General features: G+C 43.8%; 3 non-coding genes across 3 annotated transcripts; 1 reads left to right on the forward strand and 2 right to left on the reverse strand.

Moving 5' to 3' along the window:
- The first annotated feature begins 293 nt into the window (after positions 1–293).
- Positions 294–367, forward strand: trnat-agu (transfer RNA threonine (anticodon AGU)). Its single transcript has one exon. It is a non-coding gene; the product is annotated as a tRNA-Thr (tRNA).
- Positions 368–2,064: 1,697 nt separating this feature from the next.
- On the reverse strand, positions 2,065–2,138 carry trnat-agu (transfer RNA threonine (anticodon AGU)). The gene has a single exon. It is a non-coding gene; the product is annotated as a tRNA-Thr (tRNA).
- A 7,869-nt stretch (positions 2,139–10,007) lies between these two features.
- trnal-aag (transfer RNA leucine (anticodon AAG)) lies at positions 10,008–10,089 on the reverse strand. Its single transcript has one exon. It is a non-coding gene; the product is annotated as a tRNA-Leu (tRNA).
- Between the last annotated feature and the right edge of the window lie 1,011 nt (positions 10,090–11,100).

The following is an 11,100-nucleotide window of genomic DNA, read 5'->3' on the forward strand; positions in this document are numbered from 1 at the left end:
TCCGGGTCGTTGTCCAGGCTCAGGTCCCGGAGTTCCCGAGTTCCTAGTCCAGGCTCCGCGTTCCTATTTCCCCGTTCGGGTCCCGTGTTTCTAGTACAAGTCCCAGCCCAGGCCCTGAATTCTAGCCTCGTCCACTGCCTGTGTCAATGTCCAGCGTCGTTTCTTCCCTTGCTTTTTTGACCAACCTAGTCCTGTTCCTAGTACTGTACTTCAGTGTCTGTGTCTTGCAATTCGTTCCACCATCAGCGTCCACTTGTAACAGTCTCATTATGATAGATGCTGGCCAGCGCAAGGGCTCCGTGGCTTAACTGGTCAAAGCGTCTGTCTAGTAAACAGGAGATCCTGGGTTCAACTCCCAGCGGAGCCTTTAGTTTATGAGGCGAATTGTCATGTTTCAGAACAAACTGCGCATTGCAAATTACGCTGTTGCTATAATCACAGAAAACAATGACACAAAAATGGAATACAACAAAAATACAGTGTTCATCTTAAACAGAATTCTCGAAAACTCTGCAGGTCTGATGCTGTGTGCTGGACAAGAAACTGGACGTCTGATCAAATAGGTGACATTTCTAAGAGGCTTGTTCACCTTTTTATAACGTTTTTGCAATGTAGTGTTGGGTTATGGTGACAATCGTTTGCAAAACGTGGCCGTGACCTACTTTATGAACATGCCCTGGTCTTAATGGAAAACGATCTCACATCACGTTTCAAAGGTCATTCCAATCGAATTCCGACTAGTTTGCTGCATAATTCAAGAAAGCGGAGAGATGTCGTCACAAAGGAGAGAGAATACAGCCGTTAAATATTCTTATACCCACATAGCGCGATAAAAAGAGGCCACGATCCCCACATGTCCATTGCATCCCCTGCCCAATTTGCAGTGTTCTGCGGCTCCGCAGTGTTATCCATCACCCAGGCAGCAATACTGGATCGTCGCCACGATGATTTATGGTTCTTACATTTTATACTGCAAATCATTTCGGAACTCACTTTAACACTGCAACAAAAGTATGTATACACATGATGGCGGTGGTGGGATTCGAACCCACGCCTCCTAGGAGACTGTAGCCTTAATGCAGCGCCTTAGAACGCTCGGACACAGTAGCACTTATTTTTGTTCATTACCCCATTACCTGAGTTGGCTGAGTATGTTAATCGTGAAGGCGTTTTAGTAGCGGTTATATAGCATATGCTCAGAAGGTATACTTTGAACATTCTCCCACATATTTGCTTGATACTTGAAGCATTTTCCATTTTCCAACTCTTCCAATATTTCATTAGAGCAGATCGGAGAGAACAGTGCGATGATGTTGCATTTTACACTGCCGAGAGACAAACAACGATATTCCCGATGTCAGTGCTTGGACGCTAATTATCACGAATATTGTCAGTATGCACACGTGGCTGTTAGGTTTTCATGTTCACCGGATGCGAAGAGTAACATCACGGTTATCTACCTTTATTGTAACCTTCAGTGACCTTTACAGGCCTGCACCAGGTAGTACAGGGATTTCATTCAGATGGAGCAATCCCAGCGGTCGCAGTGCAACACTGCAAAATAGAACGCTCATGCTGGAAACAATTCTAGGTTTCTACACTTCACCCTCTCTGGGCAATTTAATTGCGTTGTAAAATACAATCGCACCTTCACTACTAGCTGAACGTGATTTTGTGAGGTAGTTTTATGATTAAGCAGTGGAAGGAAGAAAATTGCCTGTTAAGGCTCACGATGGAGCATCAACATTTTGCTGTTAATGTTTCTGTAGCAGACAATTTCTTTTTTACGATGTCGAGTTTCTTGCTCGACGTTCAAACTAGCATGAATGGAAAGTGTGCCCCTGGGGAGCAGGCTGAGTTCGAACTCAGCAGCCTTCGCTCCGAACTCTACGCCACCAGCTAGCAAATTTTAGAGGTACTTGCTCTGCAGCAGCAATTGTTTAACATGTACGCTGTATTTTTGTTCCATTCCTTTTTGTGACATTGTGCTCTGTGATTACCGGAGCATTGTGATTTGCAATGCGCAGTTTATTCTGAAACACGGCAGTTCGGTCCATAAACTAAAGGCTCCGCTGGGAGTTGAACCCAGGATCTGCTGTTTACTAGACAGACGCTTTGACCAGTTAAGCCACGGAGCCCTTGCGATGGCCAGCATCTGTCATAATGAGACTGTGAGGATGACATAAAACAAATTAGACCGTATTTAGAGACATACCCCGACATAGTTTGCATGCATAATATAGGCTCCTACTCTCTCCACAGCTCACTCGTTTTCAAGACATTGCTCCAAATCCGACCCTCAACGGAAATTTGGTGGAGGATCCACGATCCGTGAATCCTCATAAGAAGTGAGGAAGTGTGCAAGGACTCGCAATGTTGTGTTTCCGGTTGCCTTTTAAGCAGATTTTTTTTTTCAATCAGGGTTTTATGTGTGCAATGAATACCCGGTAACCTGTGTAACTGAGATCTTCTGGGGCGACAAATTCCGATTGGAAGAGTACCGCAGTTTCCTGCAATATAGAAAACGAAAACATCTGTATGCATCTGCAGGGAGAAGACTGCGCGTTTCTTTCCTCAGTTACGTGCTAGTGCATCTAATTGTCTGTCGAACTCAGAATTTCCACCAACCTTGTAACATATTGTTTTCCTTTACTTAATAATGCTTTTATAGTCTTATGAATAATTGAGTACGCTCACCGTATTCGCATTTTACCTGATCAATCCTGCGGACCACGACGGACAGAGATCATCTAACTCAGGTGCTGCCAGTATGCCCTTCAACGTCAGGGGATAACTTCACTCAGCTGCACTTGTGTCGTCATTGATGTATTCCCACAACCTACAGACTCAAATTCAAGGAGTCTCCATCTCATATTCTTGATGTTTATTGCTTCTTTGTTCATTATTATTTATTTCGTTTTGCATATGCGCAGATTGTTAGACTTGTGCACACTTGAACGCGCAAGCTCGCGCGGTCCTTCAGTGATTGTATTATGGTTATTATTTCATGGATTTATCGAGTAAGCCCGCAAATAAATCAATCTCTGGGCTATATATAGCGACAGGTGTGTACTTCGATAGTAAGCTTATTTCGAAATTTGACTCGATTTTTCAAACCATGTTCTGGATTGCTAGATGTCACGTGATGTCATGTGACGCACAAAATCTGACCAGGTTTATCATTGTAACGGATGAGGAAATATACTGCCTATCCTGGGACCTGAAACCACAATTCTTTAACCATTACCTTGATCACTCGGGAGCTGAAGGCTAACATGCCACCCAGAGCGCCATAGAGCTCAAATGAACACTCTTTACTGCAGAAAGATAAAACTGTTGCTGAAAAAAAAATTGCATTTTTTAAACTTTCACATTTTTCTCCGACCTCTCTCGTTCTTTTACCGACAAAGATAAAAGAAAACTAGTCCAATGTCTCCTCCTGTTATGGCACCAATTCCTTCATTGAATTTCACAAATAGTTGGACAGCAACAATTTCGGATAACGCAGAACAGTTTTCAATTTCTTCAGAAAGATTTACGCGGTTTTCCCCTCCTACAGAGGGCGTGAAGATTCTGATCTTCTCCAGCACTAGTACCGTTCCAGGGAAGGTTCTGTGAGCAGTTTACTGTGGGCGTACAGTGTCTGACGTTACCTGCAACAGCTTCCTGCACTTTGACGACAGATTCGAGATTTGTTGGAAATTCCGCAGGGACTAAAATAAAATTTGAAAAATACCAATTAGTCACTGCTAATGGTTCACAGTCTCCTGAGTTGCAGTATTTCCCGTTTTCCGATGAAATCCCGATGAAACCTCTGAATTGAATGGCATTCTCAAATCCTTCCATAAACCAGCCGTCCTAGTGCAAGCAGTCTTGCGGCGCTTGATATCGCGGGAGATGTTCGTTGCCGTGAGTAAGCGTCAGATTGACAAAAAAATAGACAGGGTTTTCGGGCCATTTTAGAGAACTCAAGATTGTTTTGTGCGACTAGGCACTTGGCAATTATTGTGTGTGATTTGAGCGGAGTAATGATTATGGCCTCGGCTATATTGTAAGCTGGGAGCCGAGACTGCTCAAGAGCCTTCAGAAAGAGAGAGAGGCGGCTAAGGCAGGATTCTGGTAAGTGTCCTTCTCTATGGCAGAGAAATATTATCTAGTCCTCCAAGAAGTATACAACTTCGTAGTTGGGTTTGGAGGCTTGCGTGTCTCAATGACCCGAAAAACTGTGTGGGTGGAGACAGGACATTGTGTCTTCGCTGTCGGTCGTGTCACCCAGGTCAGGCAACACAAAGTGTAGAGGCCTGATCAGGGGTGGTGCAAGGGACTTCCTTCCATATCGGTGTGCGGAGACGGTGTTCCTGAGTCACCACATGGGACTTCCTTCCATATCGGTAAGCGGTGACGGTTTTATTGAGTATCCAGCAGGGACTTCTATAGTTGAATGCAGAAAAATTCGAGAGGAAGCTAATGGCACGATGATGGAAGCCCTGCATACCGCCAAGGTCAAGAATAACATTGTTTATTTTTAATGATGAAGAGAAGTGTTGAGGTAAGGATATATTACTACTTGGAAACCCATAGCCTAAATGGCGAGAGCGAGCATACGTTTGTGCAAGCAGGTGGTGTTTCACCAACTTGCTTGAGATTTTTAACATGGTAAAGAGAGAGACTGATGAAGGTGGAGCATTGGATGTTGTCTACATGGAATTTAGTGTTTGACAAAGTCCCTCATGGGAGGCTAACCCCAAAGATTAGAATGCATGGGATCCACAGAAATTGGCTGTTTGCATTCAGAAGTGACTTGCACATAGATGACAGAGGGTAGTAACTAAAGGGTGTTATTCGAGCTGGAGGTCTGTAATTATTAGGGTTCCGCAGAATCTGTGCGGCTTGTGATGTACATAAATGACCCGGATGAAAATGTAGATGGGTGGGTTAGTAAGTTTGTACATGATAACAAGACTTGAGAGCTGTGGTTTGTGTACAAGAGTTGCAAATAACATATTGATTAGTTGCAGATATAGGCAGAGAAATGGCAGACGGACTTGAATCCAGATAACTGTGATGTGTTGCAAGTTGGTAGGACAAATACAAGGAGACAGTATACTGTTAAGGGCATTGTCCTCAACAGTGCTGCTGTGCAGAGAGTGATCCTGGGGTCCAAGATTATCGTACCACGAAGATATATGGGGTGTATGGGGTGTCAGCGAGGGGAGGGGTAGCATCTCTGGTGGGGGAACATGTCGTGTCCTTTTCAAGACTGTTAGTCCACCTTTGGTCCCTACCTGGCACTCAGCTCTCACCTGTGGCTCTCCGTACCTGTTTGCATGCGACAGCGGCCACAACCCGGGCAACGACTTTGACAAGCCAGCTAAACCAGATGAGGGTAGCCGACGGGCCTCAAACCCTCGGTGAGATAGTTTGACTATCCAAGCATGTGAAGACAGACTCTGGCGGATTGAGCGGACGAGAGCAATCGAAGTTCCAACGGTCAGGAAGGCGGTCTCTGCAAGCGTCGTGGAACGTGTAGAGCAGGACAAGACACATAAGACGCCCTGGTCATCCATTGCGCCTAGTCCCATCTCCAACCGTCTCGACTCTGTCTTGCCACTGGATCCAAATGGGAATTGGGAAGAGAGAGTGAGGCTGACGCTGCGCAGCTCTCCCTCACTTAAATCCAAATCACGCGCTTGGTCTCGACACCATCAATGGTGTCGAGGTCATCATCGACGTCGACGATGGACGAACAACAACAACCATGAAGATGCACATATAGGTTGATAGAGTGCTTAAGAAGGCTGATGGGAAATGCTTACTTTCATTTATCGAGACAAAAGTCAAGAGGTTAAGCCACATCTGCATGCCATTCTGGTTGACTCACTGTAGGAAGGATCTTGAGGTTTTGGAGGTTTATCAGGGTACTGCCTCGTTTAGAATGAATGCATTATCATGAGAAGCTGGACAAGCTTATACTTTTGCCTTGGAGCGGCGGACGTCGAGAGAAGGTCTGACAGAGTTTTATAAGATCATGAGAAGCATTGATAGATTAGACAGGGAGTATCATTTTCAGCCGGCAGGAATGTCTAATTCCAGACAGCATGTATTATGAGTCTGAGCGGATAGGTTCAAAGGCGAGGTGAAGGGTAAGTTTATTGACTCAGACAGTGGTGGATTTCTGGCATGCCCTGCCTGGTACGTGGTAGAGGCAACTACATAAGAGGATTTTGTGAGTCATTTAGATAGGCGCATGGATATGAGGGGAGGAATACGGGCATTGTGCAGGCAGGACGGATTTATTTTTTTTATTTACTTCTGAGGTGGTTCTGCACAACATTTAGCATGTTCCTGTGCTACACCGCTCTGTTTCTATGTTTTTATGTAACGCCCATGAGGAAGACAGCTCTAAGTAGTAACGTTCTTCAAAACAAAAAAACGATTGCCGCTCTATTTAAACAAAGCAATATGCCATCAGTGAAGGCAGCCCAGAAGAGAATATTTTTGGCAGTTTCTGGGATATCCCTCGTGAAGTACAATAGAACATTCTTCACACAGATCAGACTGCAGTTGCTGACAAACCTATCACCATAGTTTTTACCGTGCAATTCTTTGCACTCAGCACTGTTCCCTCTGAGCTGCGCGAGTGCGTGGGCGTGCAGTAACTGAAATGCTTCTGTGCTCTTAATCCTTGTTGCCAGATCCCGGGAATAAAGACACACGTGGAAAAAAATAACCAACTCTGACAGATTTTGTTTATTCTGATGTATTTCATTTTTCCCTCTTGTTAGTTGATCTTTCAGCTTTAATTCTGAATATCCACATTATGCATTAAACAAAAACGAAAAATATTAAAGTGCCACACAGTTTTTCGGCCGTGTAACAATTTCTTGCTCAGAGAAAATGTTGATTCAAGCAGCTATAAGTAAAATACAGGCGACGTTGGTAAGCGGCCCCTGGTAACTTTTTTGCGGCAAAGTGGTCAAAGGTTTATGTGACGAAGAGCAAATTCGCGCAGTCGGTAGCTGCATGAACCAGAACAAAGGTTGTGCTGCCCACAGGGGTGATACGGAGAACGCTGCATGGAACGCCATACAATGCATTTACCTCAGTATAACCTCTAGCATTGTGTTCAACAGGTCCACCTCTGTCTTCCCAAGCAAGTAGCGAGTGGTGCAGGTGGAGAGACCATACCTTTTTCGCGAAAATTTCCCCGAATATCACAATATACAGTCATTAAATGGTACCATTTATTCTATTGACGCTTCTGAGAGAAACCCCCAGGGAACTTCCAATTATGGTAGAATTGGTAGTTACATGTTTCTAATCGTCCAACCTCTAGAACGCTCAGCACCGAGAACTGCAGAGATTAAAGGGAAGTGCGAGAAATCTTCTTGTTTGCATTAATTCTAAATATTGAAATTTGTATTTACTCACTACGTTCCGGCGATTGAAGCAATCAAACCGAAAACATCTAACCTGTAATGTCCCATTGGATTGTGCATACTTCGATAAGTTTACCTCTTATTCGGCTAAAATCCCCATCGCTCACAATAAATCGACTAATTTCATGAACTTAGTGATAGGTGAACGTTGTTCTACCAGGAAATATCTAGTGAATTTCTTGTGAACTGTCTCCACTGCTCGTAAAGACTGTATTAGTAGGAGGTCTGGCATCGTGGAGAGTAATACAGCTATTATAGGGGCACCACGGCACACCACTGGATTTAATACTTTATATTCCTGAACTCCAACCATATGCCGAAAAAACAATATGAAGTTTGCCGTTTGCGTTCTCTTCCCTTAGTGCATGACAGAAATTACCCTGCAGAGGAGTGAGAGGGGGAATTAGTATACTTACTCCAGCTTCTCAGTTATATAACAGGAAGACAACTTTATAGATGGTAATTGATGGAGAGTTTGTACAACTCTAGAATTAATTGTCATTAATCAGGAGGTCCAAATGGACACAATGTCGATAGATTCCAGAATCAGATCCGTCAGACGTTTTAAGTAAATGTACAGTTATCAGTACATAACTCGGGTTTTACCATGCATGTACACACCATTCACAAATTCTGATTTTGTTTTTCTCTGACACTCACTAATATCACCGGAAAAAGTAATCATATATATATATATGACCCTAGATGCCGTGCCCTTCATCTCTGGCCTCTTGAATAACTCTATGCGATTCCCATCATGGTGCGAGTTACAACGCATCTGCCGGGCAATGGTTTTCACTTATCCTTCCTATTTGCTCCTGAAGGGCCCGAGCGCCGTCTTCCCTGCACACATTAATATGTAGCCGAGCATCATCAGCAAATTTGGACCCTTGTATCCCTCGCTTAACTAACTTCAAAACAATTATCATAGTCGCTGGCAATGTCCAATCTTCCAAAACCGCCAGCAGGTGCTTATCGTCGTTCTCTCTGTATGAGGAAAACGAACGCAATAATTCAGATTCACTGGATCCCTGAAAGCCGGAGAAGACATGGGAGACCAAAGGGAACTTGGCGCCGTAATGCAGAGGCAGAATACGGTCCCTGAACCACACCTGGGACACAATGGAGGAGACGGACAAGGACAGACAAAGATGAAGGATCTTTATTGCTGTCCTAAAAGCCAGCGGCTTTATGGGTGAAAAGAAAAAGGGGTTCGTAGAAGAACTTCTTTTACCCAATCATTCAGCTTTATCTCTTCTGTTGAAAAATACCGACCAGATAGATATGGCAGAGATAGTCGGCTTCTTTCCCCCGAAGTCGCTCCAGTCTGGTTCGCTGGACTATTTCTCATGTCTATGCCGTATAACGTTTAGGTTCCTTCAAGTCTGATTCTTGAATAGACATTCTCCAGCCTCAATTTCGGGATTCATTTTTAAATCAAGGATATTGGTTTTATCTCTCGAGTTAGAGAGCCACGACGACCTCAGCATTCGATGAAAACCACTTAAAACGTAGATCAAAACGTGTTTAATCTGAAAAGGTGGCACTTGTGTCTTTACTTTGGAAAAAAGGCGAGGGAAATGCAGTGTCATGGAGTATTCATGTTGGGAAACACAACATTGTTCGTCCTTGTGCACTTCCGCAATTCTTATAAATATTCACGGCTTGCGGATCCTCCACTATCTTTCGGCTGAGTGTCGGATTTGGAGCAACGTCTTGACAACGAGTGAGCTGTGGAGAGAGTAGGAGCCTATATTATGCATGCCAACTCTATCAGGGTAAGTCTGTAAATACCTTCTAAATTGGGTTCTTCTCAATTACGCAGTCTCCTTATGACAGATGCTGGCCAGCGCAAGGGCTCCGTGGCTTAACTGGTCAAAAGTAAACAGGAGACCCTGGGTTCAACTCCCAGCGGAGCCTTTAGTTTATGGGGCGAATTGCCATGTTTCAGAATAAATTGCACATTACAAATTACAGTGTTTCTGTAATCACAAAGAACAATGTAACAAAAAGTAATGGAGCTGTATATATTAATCATAGATCTCGAAAACTTTACAGCTCTGATGTTGTCTACCGCGCAAAGAACAGGAGGACGGATCAAATAGGTGATATTTCAGATTAGCTTGTTCACATTTTTAAAGCATTTTTGCAGTGTAGTGTTGGTTTATGGTTACAATCGTTTTCAAAATGCGGTCGTCACATGCTTTATGAACTTCCCCTGTTTTGATGAGAAACGATTTCACAACGCGTTTCAAGGGTCTTTCCAATCGAATTCCGACCAGTTCGCTGCATATTTCAGGAAACCGGAGAGATGAGATGCCCTTACAGAAACGAGCGAGGATACATACAACTGTTAAATACACTTACACCCACAATTTTCGATAAATAGAGGCCACAAACTCCACACGTCAACTGCATTCCCCTCCCAATCTGTAGCTCCGCAGTGTTATTGTTGACCCAGACATCAATACTGGATCATCGTCATGATGATTTCTGGTTCTTACATGTTACACTGTAAAACATTCCGGAATTCACTATAACTTGCAACCAAAGTATGTAGACATTATATGGCAGTGGTGGGATTCGAACCCACGCCTCCTTGGAGACTGGAGCCTTAATCCAGCGCCTTAGACCGCTCGGCCACACTACCACGTTTCTTTTGTTCGTTACAACATTATGTGGATTGGTTGATTATATTAATCGTGAAGGTGTTATACCATATGCTCAGAAGGTATATTTTGAACATTCTCCACATACTCGCTTGATACTTGAAGCATTTTCCGTTTCCCAACTCTTCCAATATTTCATTAGAACAGACCGGAGAGAACAGTGGGACGGTGTTGCCTTTTTAAACTGCCGAGAGACAAACAGCCATATTCCCGATGTCAGTGTTTGGACGTTAATTATCACGAATATGCACACGTGTCCATTAGGCTTCAATGTTCACCAGATGCGAAGAATAGCATCACGGTTATCTACCTACGTTGTCACGTTCAGTGACTTTTGCAGGCCTACACCAAGAGGTACAGGGGTTTTCATAGAGATGGAGCAGTCCCAGCGTCCGCAGTCGAAACACTGCAAATTTGAACGCTCACGCTGGAAACGGTTCAAGAATAGCTACACTTAACCCTCTCTGAGAAATTTAAAGACGTTCCAAACTACAATCGCAAACCTTCAATCCTGGCTGAAACAGATTCTATGAAGTCGTTTTATAATTAAGCAGTATTGAATTGTAGTTGCTCCGCAGCAGAAATTGTTTCGTCAGCACACTTTTTCCGGTTGCCTTTTAAGCCAAGTGTTTTTTTTCAATCATGGTTTATGTGTTGACCCGATACCCAGTAAACTGGTTACTTGTGACTGTTTCTGAGGTGACAGATTCCGAGTTGGAGAGTACTGTTGTTTCCTGAAATATAGAAAACGCAAGCATCTGTACACATCCGCAGGGAAAAGACTACCCGGTTCTGTCACTCAGTTAAGTTCTGGCTGATCTGATTGCCTGCCGAACTCCTAATTTCAACCACACTTGTAACATATCGTTTTCCTTTACTTAATATTTTATTTGCTATCTAATGCATAATCGAGTACGCTGACCCCATTCGTATTTTACCCGATCAATTCTGCGGACGACGGAGGACAATGATCATATAGTTGGGGCGCTGCC

Source organism: Mobula birostris, chromosome 3, assembly GCF_030028105.1.
Source record: "Mobula birostris isolate sMobBir1 chromosome 3, sMobBir1.hap1, whole genome shotgun sequence".
NCBI lineage: Eukaryota > Metazoa > Chordata > Chondrichthyes > Myliobatiformes > Myliobatidae > Mobula > Mobula birostris.